Genomic DNA, 19987 nt, shown 5'->3' with positions numbered 1-19987 from the left:
GGGACCCTGCTCCCACATGGTGGGGACCAGCTGCTGGAGAGAAGGGTCCGCTGGCATGTGGCAGCTCATCAGGATAGGCAGCTCAGGACCCAAAGAGACTTCCAGGGCCAAGATTCAGGCTAGAACCTGCTGTGGACAGAGGCTGAGGGTCCCCGGGGCCCCTCAACAAGCCTGTGACTTCACCCAGCTCCTTCTGTCCCATAGCCAGTCCCCACTCCAGCTCCTAGTCCTGGCAGACGAGACCCCTTCTAAACGCCCACCCTTCCCTTGCTGGCACCACCCCCAGCTTAAAAGATACTACTGGCAACATCATGGTTCTACGACCTGGACCAGATTCTTATCAGTCCTTTTTTTTTTTTTTTTTAATCCTGCTGACTTTTTTCCTTCCTTTTTTTTTTCTCCCTCTCTCTGTACTTATTGATCCCAAACGAGGAAAAAGTCTATTAATCCTAAACCCAGAGAAGATTAGAGATAGGGCCGAAAGGGCTTGTCAGGACAGAGCCACACGGGCATTATCTCCTGGGAAGGTGACCACGTCACCAGCAGGAGGAGGAAGGGGAACAAAGGAAGTAAAACAAAGAGTGGCTGCTCCAGGAAGCAAACATGATGCTGAGAAGGATCCTCCAATCTCCCCTCCTCAACCACCTCCCGCCCTTCCTCCGGGATGGGAAGTTGGGAGGAGGTAAGGGGCAATAATTATGGTCATAGCCCACCTGCCAGCCCTTCTCCATTCTCAAAGCACCTTCTTGGGCAGGCAGAGAGGAGTTTTCATCTCCATTGAGGCCACAGGATCCTGAGACCTTGCACAGGGTCACCCACGATCAGGATAGCATTGGGTGATAGCCCTGTCCCATCCAGTATGTGGAAGCCTGTTTGGGACTGCAGGACTGCTGGAGTGGCACTTGGCAAGGGTACAGGGGAACTGGATGACCCACCAGAGACTCAGGCAAGTTCCATAACCTCTCTCTGCCTCAGTTTCCTCTCTCTATAAAACAGACACAATAATTGTAAGAACCTTACAGGGTTATGGTGAGAATTATGAGATCATATGTTAGTCTTATTATTAATAAATCATGATTATTACATCTTCATCCAAAGTTCAGGAAAAGAGTCCTGCTCACTGTCCTCTGCAAGATGGACAAGGGGTACAGTCTTTAGGGACAATACAACAGTAAGACCATGTGTCAACGATGATGTAACCAAAAGACCTTGGATCTGTGCAGTGACCGTCATCCACTCTGTGTGCAGGTTGCATGGCAAACCCACAAAACTATCCACGGCAGCCCTTGGGGACCCAGGCTGTGGGTCTCAGCCTCTCTCCACACCCCACTCCTCACTGACTGAATCAGAATCCCTTGGGGGTGAGGCTCAGGCACCATAACTTTTCAGGTGTAGACACTGAGGCCAAGGAAAGTCAAATCCGTGTCCAAGCTGGGGTGGCTACCGAGTGGTAACTGGGTGCCAATTCCCCTAGGAATAGGATCTACCCTGTCCTGCAGCTAGTACCACACCATGGTCTCCCTCAAAAGGTCAGCCCTAGCTTTTCCAGAAATCCACCAGGTGCAGGCAGAGCAAGTCCAGAAGCTTCTGGCTTCCCATGCCCATGGGAAGACAAGGCAGCAGGCTGTCTCACCTCCTGGAATACCTCTTCTTCCAGTTCCCCTGCCTCCATTCCTCTCTCCAGCTTCCTCGATGTGGGAGCTGGTGCCAGACTGTTTGGATGCTCCCTTGTTTATATGCTTCGCTGAAGACCTCCCTCATGCAATGAGTCTGCCATTCTCCATCCAGCCAAGACTGACGCTAAGGTCAAAGATGCTGTCTGCAGGCTGAAGGGCAACTCTACCAATGTCATCTGGGATGGAGCACTAGATAGACAGGGAGCTCCGTGTCCTGGCCACCTCTCAGGCTCACCAGGTGAGAGGATGAAGTCAGGATCATCCATCCAACCACTTCCTGAGAACCAGATACATGCATTAGGTCATTGGTTCTCCCACAAACACTGGGAGGCTGGAACTGTTACTATCCCCATTTTACAGATGAGGGCACTGAGGCACAGAGGGACTTGCCTGGTCAACAGCAGTCTTGTGGGTATGGTTCTTTTTTGTTGTTGTTGTCATGTGTATTTATTTTTGACAGAGAGAGAAAGAGAGAAAATGCAAGCAGGGAAGGGGCAGAGAGAGAGGGAGACAGAGAATCCCAAGCAGGCGCCGCACTGTCAGCACAGAGCCCCACTGAGGGCTCGAACTCACAGACCGTGAGATCATGACCTGAGCCAAAATCAAGAGTCAGACATTTAACTGACTGAGCCACCCAGGTGTGTGAGAGTCTGGTTCTTAACCCCGTGCTGAACCACCTTCACATGTGGGTCCTACTCTAGAGCTCAGTCCCCTAGAAAGCAACTGTGGGATAAAAAAAAAATAAAGGGATGAGCTAGGAGCAGATGGCTTGTTTTTTGTTTATTACCTACTTGAAATTATGTCAGTTAGACTCCAAGTTACTGATCTACAGAAGAATAACGGCAAAAGGGATGGTTTGGTACAGTGGGGGGAAATGCTGAACCAGGAGGCTGGGGTGCTGAGGTTTTTAAATTATTATTATAAAAATAACCCACACACAGTAAAAAGTACAAAGGGGTATATAATGAAGCGGGATTCTCCCTCCCATTAGAGACCCCATCCCACTCACCAGAAGGAGCAGTTTTTTGGGCATTCTCCCGGAAATATGTCAAGTACAGACAGGCACGTGCAAACACACCCACAGACACTTTCTGTTATGGGAATTGGAATATGCTCCTGACGTTGCTATGCACCTTGACCTTTGACTTTCCATTAGATCTCAGACCTTTCCAAGTCAGCATGCCTGAGGATCAACTTACTCCATTTAGTAGCTCCAGAGTATCTAGTTGTCCAGATACTCAGTAATTTATCACAGCCAGGTCCCCACGGACAATTAGGTTCTTTCTAGTTTTGTTTTATTTTATTACAAATCACACACAATCAACATCTTTGTGCACATCTGCTGCACATAGGCACGCTTCCACCTGTAGAATAAATTCTTCCAAGTGAAATTATTTCAGTAGATTTGAGCATTGTACATGTTGACTGACATTTGCTTCCAAAGAGATTGTATCCGTTAAGCTCTCATTAATTTTTTTGGAGCCCTATTCTCCCAAACTCCTTACTGACATTGTGTCTACCCAGAAAACAATTTTTGTCAAGACTTGGGTTTCTATTCCTGCCTTGACACCAGGTATGAGGCCTTGACCAAGTCACCCTGCAGTCTGGGCCTCAGCTGCCTCATTTGCGACCTGAAGGTCAGACTAGCTGATCTGTAAGGATCCCTTCAGCTCTTCCTGTCTGTGATTTTAAGTGTATCTATCCAGTGGCTGCAGTGTGTTAAACTCTGCTGAACCCCTGAGTTCTCCCAGCCTAAAGGAATCTAAAATCCAGTTGGGGTGTAGAACACACCCTGAGAAGGAGCCACTTGGGAGAGTCTGAAATCAAGAGTGAAGTTGAGTGGTTTAGTCCACAGGCTTGTAAAAGGTCAAGGAGAGCGATGTCAGGTGTCTATAGCCAGGGCGGCTCCTTGGAGGCAGCACTTTTGTGGAAGGAGCAGGAAAATGCACAGAGATGGTCTGTTGTAGATGACAAATGACAATAGGAAACATTTTATCCCGCTCCTTCCCAGATCCTGGGAAGCCAACCCAAATCCACTCTCTCCCCATCTACCCCACTATGGGTTTGTTTTCCCACAGGGGACTGAAACCCGTGTCTCCCAGCGTGGTTTGATGTTCCAGCTCCCTAAGGATCAGGTCCTACACCAGCGGTTTCACTACGTACTGGATTCTTCATAGAAACATCAGTTCAGTTTGCTGTTTTGGGGGGAGGGGAAATTCTACACATAAACCTTGATTAACCCAAGTTCTCAGAAAATGGAAGATTCTAATTAATTCTGTTTTCTGGGTCATATAGGGTAAAAAGGGTTTGGAGGAGGCTCAAGGTCCCTGTCAGCTTCAGTCAGCCCCTGCTGGTGACCCCTGTCCAGCGGGGTACGCATACTGGCCACCTCTGCAGGCAAGGCTTCCAGTAGCCAGACATTGTTGTGGGTTGAAAAGATGAGTTCAGGCGCCGTTTTGGGCTTTGGTATGCTCTACGAAGCACAGAGCTTGCTGTCTTCTTGATACTTGCGCTCATTTGCCAAGGGCTTGGCTCATCTTCCTGAAACAGGAGTGGGGACAGTGGAAAGAGCATGTGCAGTGGGTGCAGGGTCCTCCTGATGTTATGCTATGTGGGGCTCACATACGTTAAGAGTATTGACCATGGTTTGTTACAGACGGAGAGCCTTTTAGTTTAACTTTCCACACTATAGATAAGGAAACTGAGGCCCAGGGATGCAAGGTGGCTTGTTTCAGAGCTCTCAGAACATTGGGGTGGTGACCACGTGCTACAAGTCAAGCTCTTTCAGGATGGACAGGTTGCGTGACTATCCCATAAAGGGCAGAGCTGGGGCTCAAACTGTACCCACTGGGCACCAAATCTTTCCCCAGAAGGTTCCCAAGGGCCTAAAAATCCCTTCTCTCTGGGTTTTGGAACCTGTTTGTCAGAAGGGGGACCTACAGTCTATATTTTAGAGGGCACCTCACATAACCCTGAGGTGGGCTGTTGGTATGAAAGATGTCCCTCTACGATAGGCTGCTTTCAATGGTCCAACTAAAAATCAGTCTTAAAGAGTCATATTTTTCATGCAAGTGGCTGTAGCCCAAGTCTCCCCCTCCCAAGCACGGAGCACTGGCTAGAGGAGCTGGAAAATCCTTGCCAGTCCCCACAGGTTATAAGCAGTCTCACAGCCAGGCAGATGTCAGTCACCTCTCTAGGTATAATATCTACCTCCTTTGAAGGGTGCTTGTGAGTTGAAATAAAATGTACCTTCTAACACCTTTAAAAAGGCTGCCTCACCCTAAGACCAGGCATAGTCCTATTCCTGGCCCTGCTGCTGTCTGGCCATGCCGTGGTTCTCTGCCACTATTCCTCCAGAGCTAAAGAGAAGATACAATCATTTCCACGCCACCTACCTTCCAGAGCTGCGGGGATAATTGAGGTCAGTGGTGCTCAAACTTCAGTGCTCTTCAGAGCCCCTGGAGGGCTGGTTAAACACAGATGGCCGAGCCCCTCCCCAGAGTTTCTGATTCAATAGATGGGTAAGGCCTGAGAATTTTGCATGTCTAATAAATTCTTAGTTGATGCCCATGGGCCCATACTGCAGGTCTGGGGCCACCTTTTGAGCACTGTGAACAAGGGAACTTGCAAAAGGGATTTTTATTATTAAAAAATGCAGGACCCTTCTTTAAAGTAAAAAAGTACTATTTACTCAATGCCAACACCATACCTGATAAATTTCAATTTCATCAATCTCATTTGCTCATCTAAGAACCTATGGAAATTTTAGGAGATATTATAGACCAATCAGCTAGTCACCAAATGAGCCCACACCTGACAAATGAGCCTACTCCCTCCCCACCCTTTAGGAATGGTCAACTCAAGAAACCAGAAGACTCTCTTCTCCACCACCCCCCCCCCACCCCCCCCACACACACAAAAGCTTGTTCCCATCCAGAACATGTCTGGCTCCTACACACCCCTCCAGCTGTACAAACCTGGTCACAGACACCCAGAACCCACACATACACAAACATGCAAGGTTGCTCCCACCCCCTCCACACACCCTGGAAACCCACCTGCAAAAAGGCTCTGTCTGCGGTGAGCACAGCTGTCTCCCCATCTAGATGTGGGGGTCCTCTCCTAACATGGGGCTATTGTCTAAGTTAGAAGGAACAAATTAAAAATGGAAAAGATTCCCAGAAGTCATTAACCCCAAATCAGAAGGGACTGATGTTGGTTCCTATTGGTGAAGACACGTGTTAATGGGCATGAAGTCTGGAGGGAGGGCCATTGGCCTAGGCTGGCGGTGGCTGTAGGCGGCAGGGGCAGTCACCACAGGGCTTGGAGCACTCAGGGGCGACGGGCAGCTGGAGCCACCCTGTGGCCAGCTCAGGAGGGAAGGGGAGGCAGAGAAACACAACAGAAAGGGTGGTCCCACGAGCAGGAGGCACCGAGGAAAGAGGAGAGGTTTTAACAAAGAGAAAAAGGAGGAGGGCAGAATGAGAAAGGGAGGGCTGGAGATCGAGAAGCCCCGGGGAGAGGAAGGGAGGCGCAGACAAAGACAGCGGCAAGCCGACAGCGGGATGGACCCACGCCGCCAGACTGGAGCGTCCCAACCCCGGCCCGCTGGGGCTCCTGTCAGCTGCTGAGGTCACTGACATTGACCCCCTGGGGGCCACGGCCAGAGCGCACAGGGAGCGGGAGCGGAGCGCGGGACGCAGCTCGCCACCCCCAGGGGGCGATGGCCGGCGCGGGGGAGGCGGATGGAGGAGCCCACTCTTTTTATTCTCCTCCCCCCTCCCTGCCCTTAATGGCTCGGTAATTGATTGGCCCCGCGTCCTATTTTCACCGCGGGCGGCCGGCGCCAGAGGTCGGCTAATATCAATATTTCCCGCGGCTGCTCCGCGGTCTAGATCTTCCTGCTCCAGGCCGCCCCGCCGGCCGAGAATTTACCTTTGGTTTAACAAGAAGTGGGAGCTGAGTCAGGGATTAGGGCTTGTCAAGTCAAGTCAACACAAATAAAAAAAAAAAAAAAAAAAAGAGGGGGGGATGGGGAAAGAGGAAAGACATTCGTCAACTCGGGGAGCAATCACGACAGCCTGGGGTTAATTGTGGGAAGGAGGAGGGAGGAAGCCAAGGAGGGAGGAGGCAGCGGCAAAGAGGCAGGGCAGGGAAGAGATGAATGAGGAGGGAGACAGAAAGGGATTTTAAAAGACCATGGAATCCTTATTCCTGTGGTTGGCATTTGAAGCCATCTGTAATTGGCCATTTTCCTTCTTCCCACCCACCTTGTCACCCCGCAGCCACCAACACCACTCACACAGGCACCCCTGCAGCCTGACCCATTTCCTTACCTCTCCCTCCCCCATAATATTTTCTGGTCCTACTTTAAGTGGCTCTTTCTCTCCAACCAGATGTGACTCATTCAAGGCAGAGAGAACTAACATTTATGGAGTATTGCTGTATGCCAGGCACTGTGCCAGGTGATAATCAAATATTAGCTCATTGAACCTCCTCAACAGCCCAGAAGACAGGCTCCATGGGTGCAGGGCAGGGGCTGTCCACTCCCCTCGATACACAGCACCCGGCTTCCTTCGTGTAGCTCATTCACAGTGGCGATGTGTTGAAAGATGGAATAAACGTACAAGCAAACGGCAGCCAGCCCATGCAGCGCAGACACTGTGGACGCTCGGCGAGCCTGAATGGGTTGCCCAAAGCCATACACTGTCCTCTCTTCCACTCCTCCTGTCTTCACTTCTTGTTCAGTGATTACCTGTAGATGATTGGTTTGTGGCTCTTTATTAAAGACGGTGTAGAGACTCATGTTCCGCACTGGGATGCAGGACCAGGAGGTGGTGGCAAGAGACTTTGTGAGACAAAGAGCAGGGCAGCCAAGAATACCGTCCAAGTGGGAGTCCTCTCAGCAAACCATGGGGGTCTCCACCTGTCCCTAGGCCCCATTCTGCCCACAGCCTGGGCTGCAGGATTCTGTCGATGAGCATCCCATGAAGTGCCCGAATTTCCCAGAACCGCACAGGGCTAGCGGTACTCCCCCAGAGAGCCTGTCTCCCCAGGCTGGATCACCAAACTTCTTATCCTCGGTCAGAACTGCGCTTGTGTGTCTCAGGATCTCAGAGCTGGGGCAGCCCGGGGATTGGAACACATGGTGGGTCCAAGTGGTAAACAATGACACTGGTTCCTCCAGGACACTGACCTCACCTGCAGGGGAGGTAGGGGGTATGAATGGATTTCCTGATACCCCAGAAGAACATCTGGGCTCCCTGTGAGCCCTGCTCCTGGCCCCAAGAGACCCGAAAGAGGGTGAGTGGATCCAGATCAACTCTGACCTTTCAAGAGCTGCCCAACAGCTCTCTTAATGCTTCTGCAGATCCATGGGGTCCCTGTGTCTGTTCCTACTCTGATCGGAGTGCTGAAGGCTCCCAAACCCAGCACATCTGCACATGTGCCCTGCCACACGGTGAGCCCTCAGGGAAACAGAAAGAGGAAAGCTAAGCAGTCCCCACCCCCACGTTCCCAGTCTAGTTGTAGAGAACAAACCTGTGCACTGCCAACCAATTACAGAACAATGTAAGGGGGCGTTACATCATCCTGTGGTTCTTTACACTGAGAATTCAGCAGAGTTCAGATACAGAAGAGCTCAGTGTGGCTGGACTGATTGGGATGGTTTTGTGGAGGAAGGGGGACAGGGAAGGGGTGAACGCAGTGCCAAAAACTAGAGGTGGATGGAACTGATGAAGGGGCCTGGGAGACTGGAAGTTACCCTGTAGAGTGAGCTCAGAGAGGCTGGAAGGAAGCCAGAGAGCAGAGATATGGCCCCAGGGCCTTCAGTGGGCCCTGCTGCCCCATCAGCAGGTGTAAAGTGAGGATGGGGCCTCCGTGATGGCCTGGGGCTCTGTCAAACAAACAATCCTGCGCCTGTTGAAAATTCCTCAGAGCCCTCCCTCAGCTCTTCTCTCAATCTCCCTGCTAATGTGAGTGAGGAGCATCATGACTTTTACAGATATGATTCATTGCCCCCTCCAACACACACACACACACACACACACACGCACACACACACACACACACACACCCCTATCTTGTCCACCTGGCAGAGTCTTAGCAGACAGATAAGTATATTTCTCCTTGTGGTTGATTCCCGAATCCCAATCTCAGTCCATCCCCCATCAGTGTCAGCTCTCTCCCTGAGTCCTGGTCCGGCTAGGGGCATAGGGAGATGTGTGCTCCCTGCTGCCTGGGGCTTATGCCTGGTGCAGGCCAGCATAGAAGAAGCCAAGTTGGTCACTGTGCTAAGTGGTAGACAGTGGAAGGCAAGGGCAGGCATACAAGGACAGGAAGAGGTTGCAGGGATCATAAGAAGTGGGACCAATTTAGAACATAATCCAAGAGCTGCCCTTTAGTGAGGTCTCACCACTCTGTGCTGGCCACCTGCTTCCATGAACTCCCTCAGTCTTCACATTTCTACCAGAAGGGAGGTGCTGTTTCTCTTCTCTTACAGATGGAGAAACAGAGGCCACAGGAGGTTAAGAGCAGAGGTTAGTGGCAGAGATGGGGTTTGACCCCAGGGCTGCCAACTTAGGAGCCTCAATTCTTAAACTCACTGGTGCTGTGTGATGATAACCTGCTGTAACCAGGTGGCTGGAGAAAACAGCAAGTCCCTTTGTGACTTCATAAAGAGGGAACTCGATTTTCCCGTATTCCAGAGGGGGTACGTGAGATGGTGTCCCCTGCTCTCTGTGACTGTCACTCCTTCGGCCCTCCTGCCTGCTTGGCAGGATGAAGGACAGGTTTTCATAGGCAGACAGGAGAGGCCAGGGTCATCGCCGGCAAAGGCTCACCCAGCGCTGCTCCTGCCGCCCAGACGTGTGCTCTGATCGTCTGCTGAAAATGTCACGCGGGAGACAGGCACGCTCTGATCTTCAGAGAGCTGCGGTGCATCTGTGATGACATGTGGGCATCAAGATTTGCATATTTATTATAGATAAGCTGTCAAAATGTATGTTGTCAATTTCACCTTATACTCCAGATTTAATGGTGCACGTAAAGGACAGAAAATCTTTAATATTAATATTAATATGATTTTAGATTATAAGACCGCATTGTAGATATCAATCAGCCAACCCTTAAGGACATGTCACTCGAGTTGATATAGTTTATAGAAAATTAATGTAATCCATCCTGTATGATCTATTACAGGGGCATGAAGAGAAAAAAGAGCGTGTGTGCTTGGGGCGGGGGCTGGGGGGCCATTATTACTTGCCACAGTTCTCCATACGTGCTCATTTGTGTTCGTGCCTGAAACATCAGAGAGGGGAATTGGCAGATTTCAGACTCGGCACGGACCTTGGGGATCCCCTGTGCCAATGCTGTCACTTTGCTAGGAGGAAAGGAAGGCCCAGCAAGGGGAGTGATGGGGCCACCGTCACTCAGCTTGTTGGTGGCAGAGGTGAGCCTGCGCTTTGTGAGGGCTCTCTGCACGTTGCCCAGTGTGCCCCGTGACTCCCTGATATACTCCCATCCTCCCCCTCATCCCCAGTTATAGGAGGCTGCTCGGGAAGGTGGCTTCTTCATCTGTTTCAAAAGATCCCAGGGATCCCCTGGTCTTCGAAGGACTCCTCCCCATGAAGAGGGGCCTGCAGGGCCTTGGCCATGGACAGAAGGGCTTTCCTGGTGATTGCAGAAGTGCCAGCATGGTCTCAAAGCCCCCACTGCTCACTCTACCTGTGTTCTGACACCTGAGGCTTTGGCACTGACACTCTTCTTACTTAAATCATGGACTAAACATCTATTAGGGGCATGGCAGTATGATGGGAATAGAGTGACCACCAAGAACTGTTCTCTCTGGGTGGGAAGGGATAATCCCAGGAACGTCTTAGAACCTGGGCTGAAGCCCCTGCCCCAGCCTGAGGTGGTGCCATCAGCATTAGTTAAGCCCTCGGGTTTCTGAAATGGACCTTTTTGTTCCCAAGTGCCACCCAGGCTAGATGAGGCCTCCAGGGAGCAGCAGTGGCTCCTGGGCTCCCAGCTCTTCTCTCAGGTCCTGTTGTCCCCACTGCCTACCCAGCCACCCACACCCAGCTGCCTTCAACTCTGCAGAAAAAACTCAACTTTATTTTCCATGCAACCGCCCAAAGTCTATAGCCCTCTGCCAGCTGGGTCAACAGGTAACCCAAAGCCCATCCAGATCTGAGAGACCAGCTCCAAAATCTGTTCCCTTAGTTGCTCAGCTATAAGACAATGGCCGACCAAATAGTCCTTGTCTAGGCCTTCATGTCTACACCATACAATGCAAATGAAAAGACACACGCTGTGTACCTCACACACTGCTGGGCACGACCCGAGAAAGGTGGCAAACACATACAGCACCAGGTGTGGTTTCTGCAGCTCCGGGTCTGGAACCCTGGCACTGCTGGACAGTAATGTAGGCAGAAAGGAGGGGCTGTTCCCGGGAGCTTCGGTTGGGGGGGATGGGCAGCCCACTCTTCTGGGGTGAGGCTCAGCTAATCCGGGCGCCCAGGGTTTGAGGGGAGAAGGTACAGACTAGGGAACATGAGAGACAGTATCCCTGGTCTGCAGGCCTCCGCTCCTCCAAGGGCCTCAAGTTGGCTCTCTGGAAACCCTTACCTTACCCAAAGGATGTGGAAGCAACAATATGTTGGTGCCTGAATGTCCACAGTAACCCCCTCACAAGGCTCAAGAGAACACCTGGTCTCTCCCCAGGCTTCCAGCCCAGGAATCTTCCCCTCAGCCCAGGCCCCAATCCCTGCTCAGTTTCCGCCGTTCATTCCCTCTCCCTCTCGAAGAATCAGGCAAGTCCTGGTCACGGTAGTTCACGACGGTGGGGCTTATAAACCTCCCATACTTCTTATCGGAAGTAAGACCAGGCCTATCAGGGCTCCATAAATCACAGAGGCATAGAGGGTGGGCGAGGCCCAGGCCACTGGGGAGACGCAGGGACCTGAATGGACCCAGCCGGATAGACACGCTCTGGGCTGCACACAGATCTCAGCATCTTACTTACATACCACAGCAGACGATCAACACCTGAAGCATTTTTCATCCTGTTCAGACTACAAAAGCTTCCTCGGATACTTCTGTGTTAGTGATTCCGTACAACGGCAAAATGCTGATAGGAGAATTTTTTTTTTTCTTTTTTTAATCTTCCACCAAAGGCTGGGAGAAAGATGACCCAGAGAAGGGGGAGGGAGGTACAAATGAAGCCAGACAAAATGAGGAAGGTATGCCATCCTTGAGCACGCTTCTTTTTCCCAGGAAATGTAGCAAGTCATGGGAGGGTGAGGGTTTGGATCTGGGAGAGTGTGGCCATCCCTACTAACCCTGTTGGCTCAGAAACCCACCAGGCTCACCCCATCCCTCTCTTCTCATCACCCGCTGCTCTGGGGCCCAGCTATTAAAGGTTTAAAGTGGAGTGAGTGGGGACAAACCTGAGCATCCAGGAAGAGAGGAAACACAGTTGGGGCCAGGGCGGCAGCCCTGCTCTGGCCAGGCTCCCACACTGCCCTTCTCTCTGTGGGCTCTTAGCACCTCCAAGGGGAAGTAACAGGAGACAGTTCTTGGCTCCCTCAAACTCAAGGAGTCTTAATCTGATGCTCTCAGCCTCCTGTGGGTGTGGTGGATGGTGGAGTAGGGGGTGGACCATGATCAGTTTTAAGAGATCTCGTGATCCCCTAAAATTGTATGAAAATGGCATATGTGTGCATGTATGCCTACATGTGTGGGTATATTCGTGCCTGTGTGTGTACTGGGGACATTTTTCCAGGAAGAATGCCTTCAGCGTCCCTCAGATTCTCAAAGGGCAAGGGACTCCTCTGAACCATTAAGGAACCCCTGGGCTCTCCCTCCAGCTGCTGAGCTGTAGTCAGGGCCTCATGAGGCAGGCAGTGGGCTGCCCGGTGCACAAGGCAGGACCCTGCGCTTCGTAAATCAAACTCCAGCCAGAACAAGATAGCTTGCCGGTGACAAGGGTGGGAGGTGCTCTCCAGGGCCCGGCAGCCAGTGGGGGATGAGCGGGCTCTCTGTGTGGGAAGGGAAACCAGAAGGGCATCCCAGCGGGCTTTGGCTCTGAGCACATGGCTTTCTCGCAATCTCTCGTCCTTTGTGCCCCGTGGCCCGCCAGGAGGTTGTTTTCTCTCCCTGACCCCGTCTGTTCAGCTCTGTGTCACCAATATCTGTTTTTATGTATTCTTGGGTCCCCTTTCCTTCGTTTCCTCCATTAATACTTCTCGTTCAGGGGAGGATAAACAGGGTCATAATCACGCCATAAAGTGAGCCACAGGCTGTGTGTCGCTTATTGCCCAGGGGTCTGCTAATTGGAATTTATAAAGTTCAATAAAAACTATAATCCAATAAGGGCTGAAAGTCTTCTTCATTTATCTTAGGGGTAATATTCTCCCTGCCCGCCCACCCGCCTGCCTGCCTGCCAGCCAGCAGGGAGGCCAGGGAACAGGGAGCAGGCACCAAACAGGCCTTCCCAGGGGGCCGCAGAGTTCCTAAGAGTCGCTGGCCCTGAATCAATGGCAGGGTGGCCAGCTAAGGGAGAGTGGAGGGCCCGGTGGGGGCAGCTCCCACCCAATCAGACATGGTGGCCACACTTCAGAGGCTGAGAGACCTCCACGGTCGTAGCATTATCTTTTATACCATTACAAACTTTCCCAGTTACGGCTCCCCCGACCCATGTAATTCCCTCCCCTCCGACCCCCAGCCTCTAGAAGAACTCAGGCAATCTACTGTAGAGAATCCTGTGTAAGGGTGTTGGGTGCAAACCTGGGATTGAAGGTGCCTTCCCTGTCCCTGGCCTCAGGAGTTCCCACAGAGCAAAGTGCCACGGTCACCGCATGGCATATACCCACCCAGAACTAGAGCTGTCTCAGTCACCCAACCTGTGCTCTATTGGTCACCCCCCACAGTGAGGGAGGCAAGAGAAGGTGGGGAAAGGGGTTCTCACAGCCAAATGGAGGCTCTGCGCCCTGAAGACAGTTAGAGAAATATGTCAGACAAAGCGGCAAACTAGCATTCTGGTTTGCCCCAGGGACACAGAGGTTTCCCGGACATGTGAACTTCCTGCTAAAACTGCAACAGAAGAATGGCACAAGAGGGCACTGTCTCCGAAGTGTGCTGAGTGGTGGGGAAGGCAGATGGAGCTCACCTCCACCAGGCACCTCCTGGGAGGACACATCACCTCTGCCTGTAGCCATTCTGGAAACATCACCTCTCCCTAAGTACCTCCTGCAAAAACCGTGGAGTTTCCCATCACCTTCCAGGAAGCCCTCATTTGAAAAATGAAATGAGTGCCCTCCAGCAGGAACACACCTGCACCCCAGTTCCAAATGCAAACAGCTGGCCCATTGCTGGGAAAGCCAGGGCTCCAGGCACTCTGCAAGTGGGAAGAGGGGCAGGGCTCTCAGCCACTGATGCCAGCCTTCCAACCAGAACAGAAAGAGGCAACGACTAAGCCCCACGGCCATCGGGGCTTACTGGGGACTAGGTGGAAGGGAGAGACCTATAGAGCCACTGCCCCCACCAATCGCCATGCTGGGCTGGGGAGTGTGTGCATGTGTGATGCCAAAAGTAGATGGTGCAGCCGCCACAGCCTCCCAGGGCTCCACAGTCTCACATGGAGATAACAGAGGCCAGTGCAGCTCTTGGGGGAGGAAAGGTTGGTCAAGAGGTGAACCAAGGAGGAGAATCGGATCAGTGACGTACCCCAGGTGCTAAACTTCTCAGAGAAGGGGACCCGACTTGGTGTTTGGGCTCGAGAAGGAACTCCAGGAAGAAAGAATGTCTACAAGTGATGGAAGAATGGTCCAGGAGGGTGGGGCAGAGCCCTGCAGCAGAGGGAACAGCATGTACCCGGGTCTGGAAGGGGGCAGAGGGGAAGGCGTGGTGCACCGGGCAGGCAGGGGCTGGGGCCTCTGCGCTAAGGAGAGTGCAAAGTCAGGAAATGATTTTTTGCCAGAAGAGGCATCTTTCCACCTGAGAACCAGAAAGATCTAATACCCTAAACCCTCCTAATCCGTCTCCAGCCTCTCTCCCCTTTCCCTTCATACCCTCATCATTCATTCATTCATCCATTCATTCACTCATTCATTCGTTCCACCAAAGGGCATCAAGGGCCTCCAGGTACCCAGCCCAGTCCAGGTGGCAGGGTCCCGGCAGTGAGGAAAGCAGACCGAATCCCTGCTTTCCCATGGGATCAAGTGTCCTCATCCAGATCATCCACCCTGGGTCCTGCCTCTGCTCAGGCCGTTCCCGTGCCCTGGCATGCCTTTCCTTTTCTCCACCCAGTCCAGGCTTTTCAAGCTGGGGATCCCCACCCGCTTTGTGAAACTCCATCTGCCCTTTCCGATCATCATCTCTCTTCCCCTAGTGAAGCAGCCAGAGCAGCAGCAGCCAGGGCCCACTCTCCCAGAACTCTCCGGGCCCCAGGCAGGAGGGCGGCACCCCTGTCTCTAACACTACTGCTGAGGCACTGATCCGGCACCAGCCTTCCCTACCCTTCCCTTCAGACTGTCAGCTGCATGAAGGAGGGGTCCCTGCCTCCCTCCAGTGCTGTTCTCACCATGCCACCTCCACTAGTTCAGAAGGAAAGAGAGCATGACTCATGACTCGTGCTTTAAGCTCCCTTTGGAGGGTGGGCCAAGAAACGCCAATTCCTACTACTTCTGTGCGGGAAGCCTTGGCCAAGGGAAAAAGGCCTTGAGAGGATGAGATCCTCAAGGAAGGAGGTCAGGACGGGCAGAAGGCTGGCGGGGGTGCAGAGATACGCATGTAGCCGGGGGAGGAAAACTTGTTGCATCGCATCGGGAAATGATGAAAAGCAAAAACAAAAAAAGGGAATAAGGGAAGTCACTGGGAGAGGCAAGATGGAGTGTAATCTGAACCACAAACCCACCTCCTCCAGGCTCTGGAAGGCTTTTACTGTACTATAAAAACCACTGCCGAACAGCAAGCCTGCTTGATGACAAAGAGAGATAATTGGCTCTCATGCAGATTTAAGCCCAAAGTTATCAAATAATAATAGCACGCAGAAAGAGACACAGGCAAATGGGCCTGGAGAGCCCGCTTCTTCCAAAGGACGAGGATTTGTTAAAAGTATCTAAATTATGCTCCTGCAATGGAACAGGGAAATGGGGCATTTTTTTAAAGAAAGATTTTCTTTTAATGCTTGGATACATTTTTAAAAGTTCCTTTATAATTAGGGCTGTAATTTATATAATTTATTTTTAAAATATCCTTTTTTTAATTTCCACCCGGTCCAGTTAAAGTTGAACTGAAAAGCCCACAGTAAATGATTTTTTTAATAAAACCGTTTAAAGGAGCCCCAACCTGAAGCGGAATAGATATGTGGATTTTCAGAGAAGAGGGGGAAAAAATCATATATTGAAAAAATAAATTTCCTAACCCATTTTACACCCCAGATTTTATTACCACTGGAAGGTTTTTAAAATTCTAATTCCCTGTGCTTTCCTTAAACTGTTTGTTTACCACCAGGGGGGCTCCTTGGCTTGGGACCAAGAGCTCAATGGGTCAGCTTCAGATCAGTTTCAGATGCCTGGCCCAGGCAGTTTCACAACCCCCCTTATCCCTCATGTGATTTGTCTGTTTCTGGTCTACCTCCCTCTTCAAGTGAACTCTGAGCCCCCTAAGATCAATACCATGCTAGAGGGAGAAAGCTCCCTTCTCCCCCTTTAACATCCAGCACTGAGCTATGCATACAGTAGTTGCTCAATAAGTGTTTGCCAATGATGTGCCACACTATGGAGAGGCCCTAACCCGCCAACCGAGTGAAGGCCAGAAAACCTTCACAGGGAGCTGCGGTTCCTGCTATAACACCCTCTTCCTGACGGAGTGGTGAGGAGGTCATCTTTTCAGTGCTTAACCAAGGAGCCCCTCAGATGTGGGTAGAGGAGCCAAGAGCAGATCACTTGAACACCAGGGACAGAGAGCATAAGGGCTGTGGTTGTTTTGGCCGGGTCAGATGGGGCAAATGCAGAAAGAGGGACCAAGAGGAGCTGTCAACTAGACACACCGATGTCCCCCTCTTTCAGGGACTTGCCCTGAGCATCTCCTATGTTTGCTGGGCTCAGCAGAACCATCACCTAAGAGATGCCCGCTCCATACCTATCAAAAGGTGCGTGCACACACACCTACACATCACCCGTACGAAGGGACAAACTTAGGTCCCCGTGAACCAATCAGAGGGCACACGGGAGAGGTAGTTACGACTGTAACTGCCATAGCCAACAAGGGATGGAAAGGTTCATGAGCATTTACGGGAGGCTCCGTAGGAGGAGGGGGCATTGGAACTTGGCCTGAGAGCACAGGTTGGCTACACCTAAGCATAAGGACCAGGCAGAGTATTCGTTCTGGAGGCTGGGGGCAGTATGAGCACAGGCCTGGTGGTGGGAATGAGCAGTGTGAAGAGCCTGGTAGATGAAACTGAAGGTTGGTGAAGCGAATGTAAGGATGGAGAAAATCAAACCCGCTCAGTAACAGCAGCCCATGCCCCGGCCAGGGGTTCTCGGAGGCTTTCTCTTTGAGCAGTAGAGCTCCGACTGCAGGAAGCTCACACTGCCTCTCATCCACAGACACACGCTTGCTGAACCCTTACCGGACCACGGAGACGCCCATAAGGATGAAGTTTGCTCCCACTCCTGGGCTGCTCCTACCCTTTCTGGGGGGCCACCCCACCTCCAGATGACAGACAAGCACTGAATGAGAGAGCCTGGCAGGCGGCAGGGAAAGGCCATTACAGCTGGAGCAGCCCTGGCAGCCTTCTTGGAAGAGGGGAAACTAGAGCTTCCCCTTGGAGGATGAAGGGATCCATACTGGAGCATGGAAGGGAGGGTCTCTGTTTCCTTGAGGTCTCCACAGCGAGACCACAGCCAGTTCAGGTGGGCGGCAGGTGGTGGGACAGGTGGAAGTTTTCTCCTCTCTTACTGAACCCCTAGGGGAGACCCCACCCCACCTTTCCCAGCCTCTGCAACCCCTTCCTTATGCCATTAGCTCCCTGCTCCTGCCAGTATGCACCCATGGTCCCCAAAGGCCAGTAAGTCCTTCTGCAGGGAGAAGGGGGTTTCCTAAGAAGACCAAGGCAAGGAAGAGGAGGGGGAGGAGGAGAGGAGAGAGAGAAAGAGGAAAAGGAGGAGGAAGAGGAAGAGTTTAACTGCCTTAAAGGAAGCTCCCTTGGTAGGGCTTGCACGGGGTGCTGTGGCTTAGCAGGAAGCCGTCTTGGACCGTGGGTCCTCTTGACCGTGCTTCTGTGCGTGCTTCCCACCTAGATGCCTGGCTCTTCCCAGTGCCTGGGACGCTCGTCAGCAAAGTATGAACTGTAGCTGAGAGACACTGGGAACAGTAAAGGGGCTGAGGAGTGACTTGAAAACAGGTCCTTCCTCAGAATGCCACTGGAGGGTGGAAAACACCCTCCCTCCCGGCAGTCCCTTGCTTTCCCAGCCCAGGCAAGGATACAGGAGCACAGGTCCCCAGACTGCTGCTTCGTTGCCAAGGAGACAGCAATTACTCTGAGAGTTGTGTAGGGTTTTTCTGCCTTTCCTTCTTTCTTTCTTCCTGTGTTTAAATTCTGGGCCTGATGAACTGCAGTTGGCCCGGCTATCCCCCTCCTCCACCCCCCAGCCCCTGCCCCCCAGCCGCTGACTCTGCATGAAAGGTCAGAAGGGCTGTAAACAGTTGCCTTCCAAAATGACAGATGCCCCCTGCTTGGGGTAAGCATGGCAGGAGAGAAACCATTTGTCAAAGTATTTATAAAGTGGGTGGAGATGCTGAAGTTGTATTCCCTCCAGGTTAAAAAAAGAAAAAGAAAAAAGGCAGAGAGCCACGAGGGAAACAAGAATCCAGCAACTTCTCTCACGACCCACTCTCCTTTTTTACCAGCCGGAGATGGGTATGAGTGTTCTGTGCCTGCAGAGATGAACAGACCTGTGTGCCTGCCCTCTGCGTGTTCACAGTTTGGGGGAGACTCACACCTGGGTAGTCAGAGGCAGTGTACAGGGTACGAGATGTGTTAGATGGGTGTGTGAGACCAAGAATGTCACAGGCTGAGTTTGAGGAGAGCAGGCATGGCATAAAGGGGTCTGGGCCTCATGTCCCGGGGGAGGCCCAGAGCCAGCTCTGTGGTGGAGGGAGTTCTGCTGGGGTCGCCAAGGAGGCCTGGAGGAGTATGAGAACCCCAGAGCAGAGGCACCCTCAGTGCCCAGATGCCATCCCTATACGGCAGACCCATGCCAGCTCTGGGGAAGAAGGACGGTGTTTCTGCAGTACTTTGGCCAGCTAGGCCTAAGTAATGTTCTGTTGGGTTGGGGCAAGGGCGTACCTGGTGCACCCTGAAAATCCAGGCTAGGATATTCCGCTCCTGTGTGGGGGACAGAGGGCAATGCCGTGTGCTTTAATGTGTTAATTTCCCCCTGATGCTTTCTTCCCTTTCCTCTTCTTTTTCAAAGTAACCATTATCCATTTTAAAATGTGCAATTCAGTGGCATTTAGTACAATCACTATGTTGTACAATAGCCACCCCATCAAGTTCCGAGACATTTGTATCACCCCGAAAAGAAACCTCATATGCATTAAACAGAGCATACCAATTAATCCATTCCTACCTCCTCCTAGTCCCTGGCTATCCCTAGACTTCCTTCTGTTTCAAGGGATTATGGACTGCATGTTCTTGATGTTTCGTATGAGTGGAATCATACAATATGTGACCTCTTGTGTCTGGCTTCTTGCACTAAGCACATTTTCAAGATTCGTACATGTTGTGGCATGGAGCAGAATTTCCTTCCTTTTTATAGCTGTGTAATATTCCATTGTATGGCCAGATCACATTTTGCTTATTCATCACTTGATATAAATTTGGATCATTTCTACTTGGGGGCTATTGTGAATAGTGTTGCTGTGAATATGTTTGTACAAATATCTATTTGAATGCCTGTCTTCCCTTCTTTGGGGTACATAGCTGTGTGTAATTGCTGGATCATATGACTGATACCTTCTTACTTTTTTGTGAAGCTCCAGGCTGACTTTTCTGTTGCAAAGTCCCCAACTTGATTCATATTAACTCAACACTTATTGTGTGCATACTATGTATCATGCCCTCCCTAATTCTAGGAGCTACCCTGTCTGATAAATTGTAACCCCATTTTACAGATGACAAAGTTGAGGTTCAGATAGATTAGCTCTTGGGCCATCCAACTGAGAGGTGCCAGAAACTCAGATGCCATTTCCTGGATCTTTCTACCACATCACACATGGCTCTCCCACATGGCCAGGGCACCCAG

At 51.5% G+C, this 19987-nt stretch overlaps 1 protein-coding gene and 1 long non-coding RNA gene across 15 annotated transcripts in view; one reads left to right on the top strand and one right to left on the bottom strand.

Annotated features, from left to right (window-relative positions):
* Positions 1–19987, top strand: part of CELF4 (CUGBP Elav-like family member 4) — a 296796-nt gene that overhangs the window by 34283 nt on the left and 242526 nt on the right. The gene's annotated exons all lie outside the window — the stretch shown is intronic.
* On the bottom strand, positions 7083–9314 carry LOC122203132. Its single transcript, XR_006195077.1, has 2 exons — positions 9091–9314; positions 7083–7877 (listed from the first exon to the last, which is right to left on the bottom strand). It is a non-coding gene; the product is annotated as an uncharacterized LOC122203132 (long non-coding RNA).

The sequence above is a fragment of the Panthera leo genome, chromosome D3, assembly GCF_018350215.1.
Source record: "Panthera leo isolate Ple1 chromosome D3, P.leo_Ple1_pat1.1, whole genome shotgun sequence".
NCBI lineage: Eukaryota > Metazoa > Chordata > Mammalia > Carnivora > Felidae > Panthera > Panthera leo.
This window is presented reverse-complemented; position numbering and strand designations above follow the sequence as displayed.